Source organism: Salvelinus namaycush, chromosome 6, assembly GCF_016432855.1.
Source record: "Salvelinus namaycush isolate Seneca chromosome 6, SaNama_1.0, whole genome shotgun sequence".
Lineage (NCBI taxonomy): Eukaryota > Metazoa > Chordata > Actinopteri > Salmoniformes > Salmonidae > Salvelinus > Salvelinus namaycush.
Genome location: NC_052312.1, coordinates 20,209,063 through 20,223,028, shown reverse-complemented (window position 1 = coordinate 20,223,028; position 13,966 = coordinate 20,209,063).

The following is a 13,966-nucleotide window of genomic DNA, read 5'->3' as shown; positions in this document are numbered from 1 at the left end:
CCTTTAGATTTCAAGAAAATGAACAACTAAGGAATATTTTTTTCCCCTCAAACCTCAGCCTGGTCTGTTTCGCAAGCTTTCCTGGAAGTATGGGTTTAGGAACTCTGGTTTCATCACGCCATGTAAATACATATGACCGTGGAAACGATACAAACTACTGGGTGTTGAATGCACGTGGTCTTCAATCAGCTCAAATGTCCAACAGCATAATATTCTATAATCTTGTGAAAAAAAATAGATTTTTAATTTGTTTTTTATTCTATCAGAAAAAATACATACTTGACTTTCAGAAAAACATATTGGTCAAGCTCAGGCACTTAAATCCTAATAAATATAGGCAGGAGGGCGATTTCACACCTGTTAGGGACATACACATAACTATCTGAAAGTGTGTTAACAATGCATGTATATATCTAGATTTAGATTTTCTAAGACATCAAATGTCCCTTACTCTATTACGTTCATTTATTGTCTTCAAATAATTATAAATCAATGATTATTGAGCGAAACATGTTATTTTCAGAACCTGGGCTTGCTTCATGTGCATCACAATTTTTTGTAATAAGAGTGAATAACAACAGAATTTGGTCAATATTTTTGCATATGTAGTTGACCCCTTCTATCTCTACAAATACCACAAAAGATATGCATAACATTTGATGGTATTGTATTCAATTATGATTTTAAATAACTGACCTAACAGCGTGGAATAAAGCATAACAGGGTGGACAGCCATAACAGGGTGGAACGTAACACCAAGATATTTTATGAACTTTGAAATCTGTGAAATGGTTAAAAAAAACATTACATTTATAATTAGAACCACTTTCTATTTATTTAATTTCAGTAAATCTTTTGTCTTTTTAAAAACATTGTCAACCTAAGTTTGTAAAACAACATAAAAACAGTTTATTAAAACACGTGTATTAGAACAGCATAGCTAGATGTAAAACAATTGGATTCTATTTGAAAATCACTGTTAGTTCAAGTTTAATGACACTACTCATTTTGCTCAACAATTCCAATTCCACGGTTCAAGCTTAATAAAATGGTTATTCAAAAAGTTTCCAACAGAATTTATAAAATATGTCATACATAAAAGGATACTTTAACCTTAAAAAGGTTCCCAAATTCTTCCCCCTCACCTCCTCGCCACTTCACTCCCTTCCGAAACCCTTCCCACTTCACCCCTCTCTCGCCTTTTCTCCACTCCACCCCCCCTCCACATACTGCAAGTCCCTTTGCTCCAGTTGTAGCTCAATTGTTTCCGAAGTGGTCTTTTATTTACCTCCAAGTAGACTTTTCCATTTGTACAGACCTTTTATTAAGTGCCTGTGGCGCTGGGATCAGGCATACTACCTGGTGGTCAGCGAACCAGCTGATGTCGTTGCGTGGGCTTGGCCAGAATATTATTTTTATGCATGCACTTGACCTGGATGTTATCCTCCTCCACATCTGTTATGATTCCTGGGTATGGATAATTGTCGTAGGACACCACACACCACTGACCAATATGCTGAGAGTGAATGGCCTCTGGTCACCTGGGCAGCTTCTGGAGTTGATATTGGAGCCTCGGCAGCTTCTAGAGTGGATATTGGGGCCTCGGCAGCTTCTAGAGTTGATATTGGAGCCTCGGCAGCTTCTAGAGTTGATATTGGAGCCTCGGCAGCTTCTAGAGTTGATATTGGAGCCTCGGCAGCTTCTAGAGTTGATATTGGAGCCTCGGCAGCTTCTAGAGTTGATATTGGAGCCTCGGCAGCTTCTAGAGTTGATATTGGGGCCTCGGCAGCTTCTAGAGTTGATATTGGAGCCTCGGCAGCTTCTAGAGTTGATATTGGGGCCTCGGCAGCTTCTAGAGTGGATATTGGAGCCTCGGCAGCTTCTAGAGTTGATATTGGAGCCTCGGCAGCTTCTAGAGTTGATATTGGAGCCTCGGCAGCTTCTAGAGTTGATATTGGGGCCTCGGCAGCTTCTAGAGTTGATATTGGAGCCTCGGCAGCTTCTAGAGTTGATATTGGAGCCTCGGCAGCTTCTAGAGTTGATATTGGAGCCTCGGCAGCTTCTAGAGTTGATATTGGGGCCTCGGCAGCTTCTAGAGTTGATATTGGAGCCTCGGCAGCTTCTAGAGTTGATATTGGAGCCTCGGCAGCTTCTAGAGTTGATATTGGGGCCTCGGCAGCTTCTAGAGTTGATATTGGAGCCTCGGCAGCTTCTAGAGTGGATATTGGAGCCTCGGCAGCTTCTAGAGTGGATATTGGGGCCTCGGCAGCTTCAAGCGTTGATATTGGAGATCGGCAGCTTCTAGCGTTGATATTGGAGATCGGCAGCTTCTAGCGTTGATATTGGAGTCTCGGCAGCTTCTTGAGTGGATATTGGGGCCTCAGCAGCTTCTAGATTTGTTTATTGTAACTCAAAGCAGGGACAGGCCATGACCCCTCATCTCTTTGGCAGAGACAGGTTATGTCTCTGTACTTGATGTGACCTGGCAACACACTTATCACTTGATGCATCTTCATTGTGCCTTTCACTGCAGTTTTTGGACGATAAAAGCCCACGGCTGTAAAGGCTTCCGTTGGTGACGCAACCCAAAATGGCCTGAAGGTGCAAAAGAAAGAGTAGGAGATCGAGCCTTCTCCTGTTTAGATTCTTCCTTGTTTTTTTTGCATTTTCTGTTTGTTTCGCGTGACCATTTGTTTCTTCTCTGTAGTCATGCGACTCACATCATCCCTTCTTGGATTCAGCAGTTGCACGGTTTCTCTTCGTCCACACAAAGGTACAAAGATCTCCATCCAATCCAGCCCTCTTCTTTTAAAAACCTAGAGTAGTCTGGGCGAGCCTTTGCAATCGGTATTTCTTCACTATGTTCCCAATAGTTACTCTTGCAATCATCTGCCTCTCCTTTTCTTTTATGGTGTTGCGACATTTAGTTCTAATGTTTCGACCAATGATGAGTGCAACAGAAGGATTATTCTAATGGTTGGATGGAAAGGATGATGTCTCAGCATGGCATTCACTTTTGAGTCTTTCTGGCCTTTTCTTCTCTCCATTTTTTTCCCCTTAACACACTTCTCTCTCTCACTGAAATCTGCTATCCTCCTTTTCCCTGTTTCTCTGACATCTGTCTCTCTTTCTCAAAGTACTTTAGTCTTTTCTCTGGGTCTGCATCACGGTGTGCTCGGTAACACCGCTGCATTTCAGGAGCCCTGAGTGATGATGCCATTCCCTAACAAATGCATGTAACCGTTTTAATATCTTATAACACACACACACAGGAGGCTGCTGAGGGGAGGGCGGCTCACAATAATGGTTGGAATAGAGTAAATGGAATGGTATCAACCACATCGAAAACATGTTTGATGTGTTCAATACCATTCCATTTATTTAGTTCTAGCTATTTGTCACGATCGTCTTGATGAGGAAGAGTGGACCAAGGCGCAGCGTGATACAAATACATCTTCTTTTATTTAAAATGAAGACGAAACACAAAACGAACACTTTTACAAAAAAAACTAAACAACCGTGAAGCTACAAACGAAAGTGCATACACAAGCTACTAACGTTAGACATAGACAATTACCCACAACAGCCTAATGCCTTTGGCTGCCTTAAATATGGCTCCCAATCAGAGACAACAATAGACAGCTGTCTCTGATTGAGAACCAAACCAGGCAACCATAGACTTTCCTAAACACCTACACTGAACACAACCCCATACACTCTACAAAACCCCCTATACAATACAACCACCCAAGACGAGACAAATACACACAAACATCCCCCATGTCACACCCTGACCTAACTAAAATAATACAGAAAACAAAGATAACTAAGGCCAGGGCGTGACACTATTACTATGAACCTGTCCTCCCCAATTAAGGTGCCACCAGCCGGCTGTTATACACACATATATAGTTGCTAATTACATTGCAATTTAATGATTAGAATTTCATATACATTGCAATACAATGACATATCACAGTTACGTAAATGTAAATAGGCCTAGTCATTGTAATGTAATTAGAAACAAATGTATCTAAATATACATGTATTATATAAATGGTAAAAAATATTGACATAAGCTTTTCTGCCAAAATTTCCACCCTGTTAGATGCATGTTCCACCCATATGCCTAATATGGAACCTAACAGGGTTGAAATTTGGAGGCTAAGTGTCACGCCCTGACCTTAGTTATCTCCACCATAGACCTACATAGTCTAGGCATTATGTAGGTCTATGGTGGCCTAGATTGGTTCCCAATCAGAGGCAGCTGTTTATCGTTGTCTCTGATTGGGGATCCTATTTAGGTTGCCATTTTCCAGTTTGGTTTGTGGGTGATTGTGTGATGTGATGTTGCATGTCTGCAATCGTTATATTTAGCGTCACGCTATTTTGTATTAGTTTGGTTATTATTCTTTGTTATAATTAAAGAAGATGTATTCACATCATGCTGCGCTTTGGTCTCCTCACTACGATGTTCGTGACACTAAGTTAGCCATAGCACTGTGAGTGATCAAGATCCAGCTAGCATAATTGTTAACACTTGAAGATAATTTGTACTTTTCTGTCAAACATTTAGAAATTCTAAAATTGAATAACATGTTCATCTAATGTAGCCTGACAGGGCGGAAATGTAAGAGTGTGTCACGATCCTCTTCTGGTGAAAGAGTGGACCAAGTTTACATACACTAAGTTGACTGTGCCTTGGAAAATTCCAGAAAATAATGTCATGGCTTTAGAAGCTTCTGATAGGCTAATTGACATAATTTGAGTCAATTGGAGGTGTATCTGTGGATGTATTTCAAGGCCTACATTCAAACTCAGTGCCTCTCTGCTTGACATCATGGGAAAATCAAAAGAAATCAGCCAAAACCTCAGAAAAAAATTGTAGACCTCCACAAGTCTGGTTCATCCTTGGGAGCAATTTCCAAAAGCCTCAAGGTACCACGTTCATCTGTACAAACAATAGTACTCAAGTATTAACACCATGGGACCACGCAGTTCAGGAAGGAGACGCGTTCTGTCTCCTAGAGATGAACGTACTTTGGTGCGAAAAGTGCAAATCAATCCCAGAACAACAGCAAAGGACCTTGTGAAGATGCTGGAGGAAACAGGTACAAAAGTATCTATATCCAGAGTAAAACGAGTCCTATATCGACATAACCTGAAAGGCCGCTCAGCAAGGAAGAAGCCACTGCTCCAAAACCGCCATAAAAAAAGACAGACTACGGTTTGCAACTGCACATGGGGACAGAGATTGTACTTTTTGGAGAAATGTCCTCCGGTCTGATGAAACAAAAATAGATCTGTCTGGCCATAATGACCATTGTTATGTTTGGAGGGAAAAGGGGTGGTTTGCAAGCCGAAGAACACGGGGGTGGCATCATCATGTTGTGGGGGTGCTTTGCTGCAGGAGGGACTGGTGCACTTCCCAAATAGATGGCATCATGAGGGAGGAAAATTATGTGGATATATTGAAGCAACATCTCAAGACATCAGTCAGGAAGTTAAAGCTTGGTCGCAAATGGATCTTCCAAATGGACAATGACCCCAAGCATACTTCCAAAGTTGTGGCAAAATGGCTTAAGGACAACAAAGTCAAGGTATTGGAGTGGCCATCACAAAGCCCTGACCTCAATCCTATAGAAAATGTATGGGCAGAACTGAAAAAGCGTGTCCGAGCAAGGAGGCCTACAAACCTGACTCAGTTACACCAGCTCTGTCAGGAGGAATGGGCCAAAATTCACCCAACTTATTGTGGGAAGCTTGTGGAAGGCTACCTGAAACGTTTGACCCAAGTTAAACAATTTAAAGGCAATGCTACCAAATACTAATTGAGTGTATGTTAACTTCTGACCCACAGGGAATGTGATGAAAGAAATAGAAGCTGAAATAAATCATTCTCTTTACTATTATCCTGACATTTCACATTCTTAAAATAAAGTGGTGATCCTAACTGACCTAAGACAGGGAATTTTTACTTTGATTAAATGTCAGGAATTGTGAAAAAACTGAGTTTAAATGTATTTGGCTAAGGTGTATGTATATGCATTATCCATTTGTTAGAGTGGCCAATGATTTCATGTCTGAATGTAGGCAGCAGCCTCTCTGTGTTAGTGATGGCTGTTTAACAGTCTGATGGCCTTGAGATAGAAGCATTATAGATAGAAGCCCCCGGTGATGTGTTGTGCAGACCGCACCACCCTCTGGAGAGCCCTGCGGTTGTTGGCGGTGCAGTTGCAGTACCAAGCGGTGATACAGCCCGACAGGATGCTCTCAATTGTGCATTTGTAAAGGTTTGTGAGGGTTTTAGGTGACAAGCCAAATTTCTTCAGCCTCCTGAGGTTGAAAAGGCGGTATGCAAATTGCAGTGGATCTAGGGTGACTGGTAAGGTGGAGGTGATATGATCCTTGACTAGTCTCTCAAAGGACTTCATGATGACAGAGGTGAGTGCTACGGGGCGATAGTCATTCACTTCAATTACCTTTGCCTACTTGGGTACAGGAACAATGATGGCCATCTTGAAGCATTTTGGGACAGCAGACTGGGATAGGGAGAGATTGAATTTGTCCGTAAACACACCAGCCAGCTGGTCTGCGCATGCTCTGAGGACGCGGCTAGGGATGCCGTCTGGGCCGGCAGCCTTGCGAGGGTTAACACATTTAAATGTCTTACTCACGTTGGCCACGGAGAAGGAGAGCCCATGTTCCTTTGGAGTGGGCCATGTCGGTGGCACTGTGTTATCCTCAAAGCGGGCAAAGAAGGTGTTTAGTTTGTCTGGAAGCAAGACGTCGGTGTCCGTGATGTGGCTGATTTTCTTTTTGTAGTCCGTGATTGCCTGTAGACCCTGCCACATACGTCTCGTGTCTGAGCCGTTGTATTGCGACTCCACTTAGTCCCTGTACTGACATTTCACTTGTTTGATTGCCTTGCGGAGTGAATAACTACACTGTTTGTATTAGGCCATATTCCCAGTCATCTTTCCATGGTTAAATGCGGTGGTTCGCGCTTTGAGTTTTGTGCGAATGCCGCCATCTACTCAAGGTTTCTGGGTAGGGTAGGTTTTAATAGTCACAGTGGGTACAACATCTTCTATGCACTTCCTTATAAACTCACTCACTGAATCAGCGTATAAATCTATATTGTTCTCTGAGGCTACCTGGAACATGTCCCAGTCCACATCAAATGCATTGAAACTATGTGTTTGATTTATTTGATACCATTCCGCTCTAGCCATTACCACAAGCCAGTCCTCCCCAATTAATGTGCCACCAACCTCCTGTGAACTACAGTAACAATCGATACAATATGAGAAAACATAGTATTGATGACAGATATTTTAAGTAGGACTATAAAATAATGAATAAATATTTTATTATTTAATGGTTTATATTTCTCTTGGAAGTCGATGAATAGCGCCCAGGGACATGGCAAAAATGCCTACATCCACTGAAAACACAATGGTCAAAATGCATAAAATTCCCTTTGAGATTCATATCTTTGTGTTTTTATGGTAAAGGACATCTAATTTTATATTTCAAGCCCTTTGGAATCCACATTTTACACTAAATAATAGGTGTTATTTCCTGGGGAAAGTAAAAGCACCTCATAACAGGAATGACCCAACAGGCTAGTTTTTGCCTCGTCTCTCCTTATGTCCGTTGTTAGATATTTCCCGGGAGACAAATCCCAGAACTAATATCCCAACAGGTGTAGGCTACATCTGAACATTGCACAAACATTGCCCAGCTTGAGTGTAGATATTGATGTGTTCGTGTTAAAGACAACACATTTTTCTGCTGTAAATATCATATTGATGTGCTTATAAATAAAGTATGCCTACACTTTACCTAACAAATCAAAATCAGTTGTGTGTAGAGTACAACTTCAGCTGTCTAAACAAAACTAGAATGGCATTTCTATGGTCTATTTTCCCAAATCTAAGGATCTAGCTGTCTAACACACTGACATGCACAGCTCTCTGGGTGAGGTTCTGTCTCAAAGTCCCCCGTGGGTGATGAAGTCTCTTCCATCTATGTAATGTATTACAGGTTATGGACATGTACAGTCATGAGAGGTGGAGTGCATGACATGCCTCATGGGTCCAGCAGGAAGAGTTAAATAACTACAGGCAGATGTGAAATGCAGGAGGATGGCACTCTTCTCATACTGAGAGTAGCCTACATAGTAATATGAGAAGAATGCAATTTCTGAACATATAGATATGTGTTTTGATAACTTTCAAGTGTAACAGTTCCATGTAGAATAAACCATCCTTCACCTAATACTGTAGAAGCAGTGTTGTGCTAATATAACAATGTGCAAATATTACACTTGTCTTATCACAGCTGATACTGATACTGTACCTATCAACATTGTGTCTGGTGGTGCTGGGGATACCTTGCCATGTCTTTCCCAATTCAGACATCAGTATCAACCTGTCTTTAAGTCAGAGGACTCCATGACCAAAGCCTCACTCCTCTCCTCTATCTCTAGAAAAACTATGGAGAGTTGATAAGTGACACGTATTGAAAGGGCGGTGTTATCTTGATCGTAAGTTCTGTTTATTGTGGCAGCACTATTTCAGAGTCAAATTCCTGTACATGCAAATGTATTTGGCGAATACTAAACACTTGTGATGTCATGTCTTATTAGTAATCCCCTTTTGTCCCTTCTGATGTGTTTGACAGCACCAGTAGATCAGCTCCAGGACCCTCTCGTCACAGATACTGGTCATGAGGGAGCAATGACTTACAGATCCGACCCAGCTCCTATCGCAGAGAAAGGGAGGGAGGGAGGGAGAGAGACTGTCACCATACAGTCATGGAAGCCAACAGTTCTGTAAATACACAGTTGAACATAGCCAATCAGAGATTATGATTCACAGCTAATTCACAAGGGACGTACGTGCCAGCCCAAGAAAATACAAAATGTTGTTGCTTGTTGGCATCTTTTTGGGGGTTAGCTGACGCCCTCAAATGCTAGCCAGTTTGCTTGATTATTTAGCAGGGATCTTACATTAGCTAGCCAGTTCGAATTGAAACATTATTCAAAACAAGTTGACTACGTGTATTAAATGTATTCAGGTTTGCTTGATTATGTGCTAGCTTGCTAACGTTAGCTAGCAGGGATCAAACATGTCTTCAGGAACAACGTTGGCAATGCAAATCTTCCTCTCACATTACACTTTAGGGAGAGGCTATGTACAGTGCCTTCGGGAAAGTATTCCCACCCCTTGACTTTTTCCACATCTTGTTACGCTACAGCCTTGTTCTAAAATGTATTAAATAGTTTTTTCCCCCTCATCAATCTACACACAATACCCCATACTGACGAAGCAAAAACAGTTTATTAAATATAAAAAACTGAAATATCACATTTACATAAGTATTCAGACCCTTTACTCAGTACCTTTGGCAGCGATTACAGCATTGAGTCTTCTTGGGTATGACGCTACAAGCTTGGCACATCTGTATTTGGGGAGTTTCGCCCATTCTTCTTTGCAGATCCTCTCAAGCTCTGTCAGGTTGGATGTGGAGCGATGCTGCACAGCTATTTTCAGGTCTCTTCAGAGATGTTTGATCGGGTTCAAGTCCAGGCTCTGGCTGCGCCACTCAAGGACATTGTGACTTGTCCCGAAGCCACTCCTGCGTTGTCTTGGCTGTATGCTTAGGATCGTTGTCCTATTGGAAGGTGAACCAGTCTGAGGTCCTGAGCGCTCTGGAGCAGGTTTTCATCAAGGATCTCTCTGTACTTTGCTCCGTTCATCTTTGCCTCGATCCTGACTAGTCGTCCAGTCCCTGCCGCTGAAAAACATCTCTACAGCATGATGCTGCCACCACCATTTCACTGTATAGATGGTGCTAGGTTTCCTCCAGATGTGAGGCTTGGCATTCAGGCCAAAGAGTTCAGTCTTGGTTTCATCAGACCAGAGAATCTTGTTTCTCATGGTCTGAGCGTCTTTAGGTGCCCTTTGGCAAACTCCAAGCGGGCTGTCATGTGCCTTTTACTGAGGAGTGGCTTCCGTTTGGCCACTCTACCATAAAGGCGTGACTGGTGGAGTGCTGCAGAGATGGTTGTCCTTTTGGAAGGTTATCCCATCTCCACAGACGAACTCTAGAGCTCTGTCAGAGTGACCATCGGGTTCTTGTTCACCTCCCTGACCAAGGCCCTTCCTGTCCGTTTGCTCAGTTTGACTGGGCGGCCAGCTCTAGGAAGGCTGGGCGGCCAGCTCTTGGTGGTTCCAAACTTCTTCCATTTAAGAATGATGGAGGCCAATGTTCTTGGCGACCTTCAATGCTGCAGACATTTTTTGGTACCCTTCCCCAGATCTGTGTCTCAACACAATACTGTCTCGGAGCTCTACGGACAGTTCCTTAGCATGGCTTTGTTTTTGCTCTGACATGCACTGTCAACTGTGGGACATTATATAGACAGTTGTGTGCCTGTCCAATCAATTGAATTTACCACAGGTGGACTCCAAGTTGTAGAAACATCTCAAGGATGATCAATGGAAACAGGATGCACCTGAGCTCAACTTCGAGTCTCATGGCAAATGGGTCTGAATACTTATGTAAAAAAGTTTAAAAAATAAATAATTTAAATCTGTTTTCGCTTTGTCTTTATGGAGTATTGTGTGTAGATTTCTGTAGATTTAATTTTATTTAATTCATTTTAAAATAAGGCTGTAACGGAACAAAGTGGAAAAAGTCAAGGGGTCTGAATATTTTCAGAAGGCACTGTATTTACCTAGTTACATCACAGTATCATATCCTAGTGTCATAGTGGCATAGCCTATCCAAATAATGACATAGCTAGCTATAAAAAAACAACTTACCAACAACACACCAGTCTCAGGTTTGACGTTGACAGCCCAAGTAGAAGCTACCCATACCATTCAAATATATTTATGTAATATATGTACTAATATTTTTAAAGAAGTACTGTATATCTAAATACATGTGTTACTCATATGTCCATAAACAGAATGTCAAATATATTTCAGACATTTACATATTCGATTTTGGCAGGTTTTATTTTTATGTGGTAGTATGCATTTTACATACATGTGCTATCCATTACATGTATTCGTTTAAAATATATTTAACAGTATGCATGATTATTTATGGTCAATATATTTATATATGAATAATACATATTTTATATATGAGTAATGCATAGTTCATAATATCTTGTGATATATGTGCAAGAAATGTAAGTTATTAATTATTAAAGGCACACAACACAAAACAAGTAAGAATGGGAAAAGCATTTCCCCTTTGTGAGCTCATAAAGTCACTGAAAGGTTGCATCTGAAAAATAAAATATGATGTACAAATTACCTCTGTGCACTTATCATCGGTATTTGAAAATAGGCTCTTTTAAACAAGTTGACAGTAATCCTGAGGATAATGTGACAAGAGTCACTGAAAATAAAATCCACACAAGATGAAGAATTAGGGGTTAATGTGTGGTCGGGACAAAATGAGGTTGTGCTACCTGATTTGGTTGGGCTCCACTGTTAGCAAAGGTTCCGTATGCCCCAGTGGCAGGTTAGGTGAATTACAGGTTAGGATAACCAAATTGTCAGGTTATGGATAATTAACATAGTAGGTTGGGTGAATTAGCGTGCCAGATTAGGTGAATTTACGTGGCAGGTTAGGAGAATTAGGTTAAGGTTAGGAAAAGGGTTAGGGTTGGTAAGGCTTAACTACAATGCACCCCGGATAAATCAGGTAGCCCGACCTAATCAGGTCGTGACAAATGTTCATGAACATCAAATTCATACTTACAATGCAAATTCCTTAAACCTCCAATGTCAATTTTCAGACTCACAAGTTGATAGTTGCCCTGTGGATAATGCAGAGACAGAGTCAGTGAAACAATTCCGCACAAGATGGATTACTGTTCTTGCCTGACGACTCAAACGGATTTCTTCCACTGCTCTATGGTTCGCATACTTCAGTCAGAAGCTGATATATTTTAAGTCGTTTGTGGTTACGTCAAAATGAGGGGTTTTGTACAAAACAAAGTCATCAGCGATTGGATCATCTCTAACCAATCAAAGTATCAAAGCCAATGCCAAATTTTCTAACCATTGCTGTGTTCTTGCTTTAGTCCAACAGATCAGTTTCTGGGCCCAATCAGATGGTCTAGAATGAATTTCCAATCCAGAAATCATCAAGGATGTACTCAGATCCAGACTCATTGAGGAAAAGAAACTAACGTCTGTGGGCATGGTATAACGTTTGGCCAGAGCAAGGAGTTTGGGTAGCTAGGCAATTAATGTTCAGAAACGAGCTAGCTAAATTATACAAAAGACTAACTTACATTGGCTGGGGTCTGTCCATAGGCAGTTGAGGTTCCAACACATTCCTTGGTAAGCAACATTTAACATTAACTAGCTAGATTTGGCAATTCAATTACAGTTGAAGTCGGAAGTTTACATACAACTTAGCCAAATACGTTTAAACTCAGTTTTTCACAATTCCTGACATTTAATCCTAGTAATAATTCCCTGTCTTAGGTCAGTTAGGATCACCACTTTATTTTAAGAATGTGAAATGTCAGAATAATAGTAGAGAGAATGATTTATTTCAGCTTCTATTTCTTTCATCACATTCCCAGTGCGTCAGAAGTTTACATACACTCAATTGGTATTTGGTAGCATTGCCTTTAAATTGTTTAATTTTGGTCAAACGTTTCGGGTAGCCTTCCACAAGCTTCCCACAATAAGTTGGGTGAATTTTGGCCCATTCCTCCTGACAGAGCTGGTGTAACTGAGTCAGGTTTGTAGGCCATCTTTCTCACGCATGATTTTTCAGTTCTACCCACAAATTTTCTATAGGATTGAGGTCAGGGCTTTGTGATGGCCTCTCCAATACCTTTACTTTGTTGTCCTTAAGCCATTTTGCCACAACTTTGGAAGTATGCTTGGGGTCATTGTCCATTTGGAAGATCCATTTGCGACCAAACTTTAACTTCCTGACTGATGTCTTGAGATGTTGCTTTAATATATCCACATAATTTTCCTCCCTCATGTTGCCATCTATTTTGTGAAGGGCACCAGTCCCTCCTGCAGCAAAGCACCCCCACAACATGATGCTGCCACCCCCGTGCTTCACAGTTGGGATGGTGTTCTTCGGCTTGCAAGCCACCCACTTTTTCCTCCAAACATAACGATGGTCATTATGGCCAAACAGTTCTATTTTTGTTTCATCAGACCAGAGGACATTTCTCCAAAAAGTACGTTTTTTTGTCCCCATGTGCAGTTGCAAACCGTAGTCTGGCTTTTTTATGGCGGTTTTGGAGCAGTGGCTTCTTCCTTGCTGTGCGGCCTATCAGGTTATGTTGATATAGGACTAATTTTACTGTGGATATAGATACTTTTGTACCTGTTTCCTCTAGCATCTTCACAAGATCCTTTGCTGTTCTGGGATTGATTTGCACTTCTCGCACCAAAGTACGTTCATCTCTAGGAGATAGAACGCGTCTCCTTCCTGAGCGGTATGACGGCTGCGTGGTCCCATGGTGTTTATACTTGCGTACTATTGTTTGTACAGATGAACATGGTACCTTGAGGCTTTTGGAAATTGCTCCCAAGGATGAACCAGACTTGTGGAGGTCTTGGCTGATTTCTTTTGATTTTCCCATGATGTCAAGCAAAGAGGCACTGAGTTTGAAGGTAGGCCTTGAAATACATCGACAGGTACACCTTCAATTGACTCATTATGTCAATTAGCCTATCAGAAGCTTCTAAAGCCATGACATAATTTTCTGCAATTTTCCAAGCTGTTAAAAGGCACAGTCAACTTAGTGTATGTAAACTTCTGACCCACTGGAATTGTGATACAGTGAAATAATCTGTGATCTGTGAGCAATTGTTGGAAAAATTACTTGTGTCATGCACAAAATAGATGTCCTAACCGACTTGCCAAAACTATAGTTTGTTGACAAGAAATTTGTGGA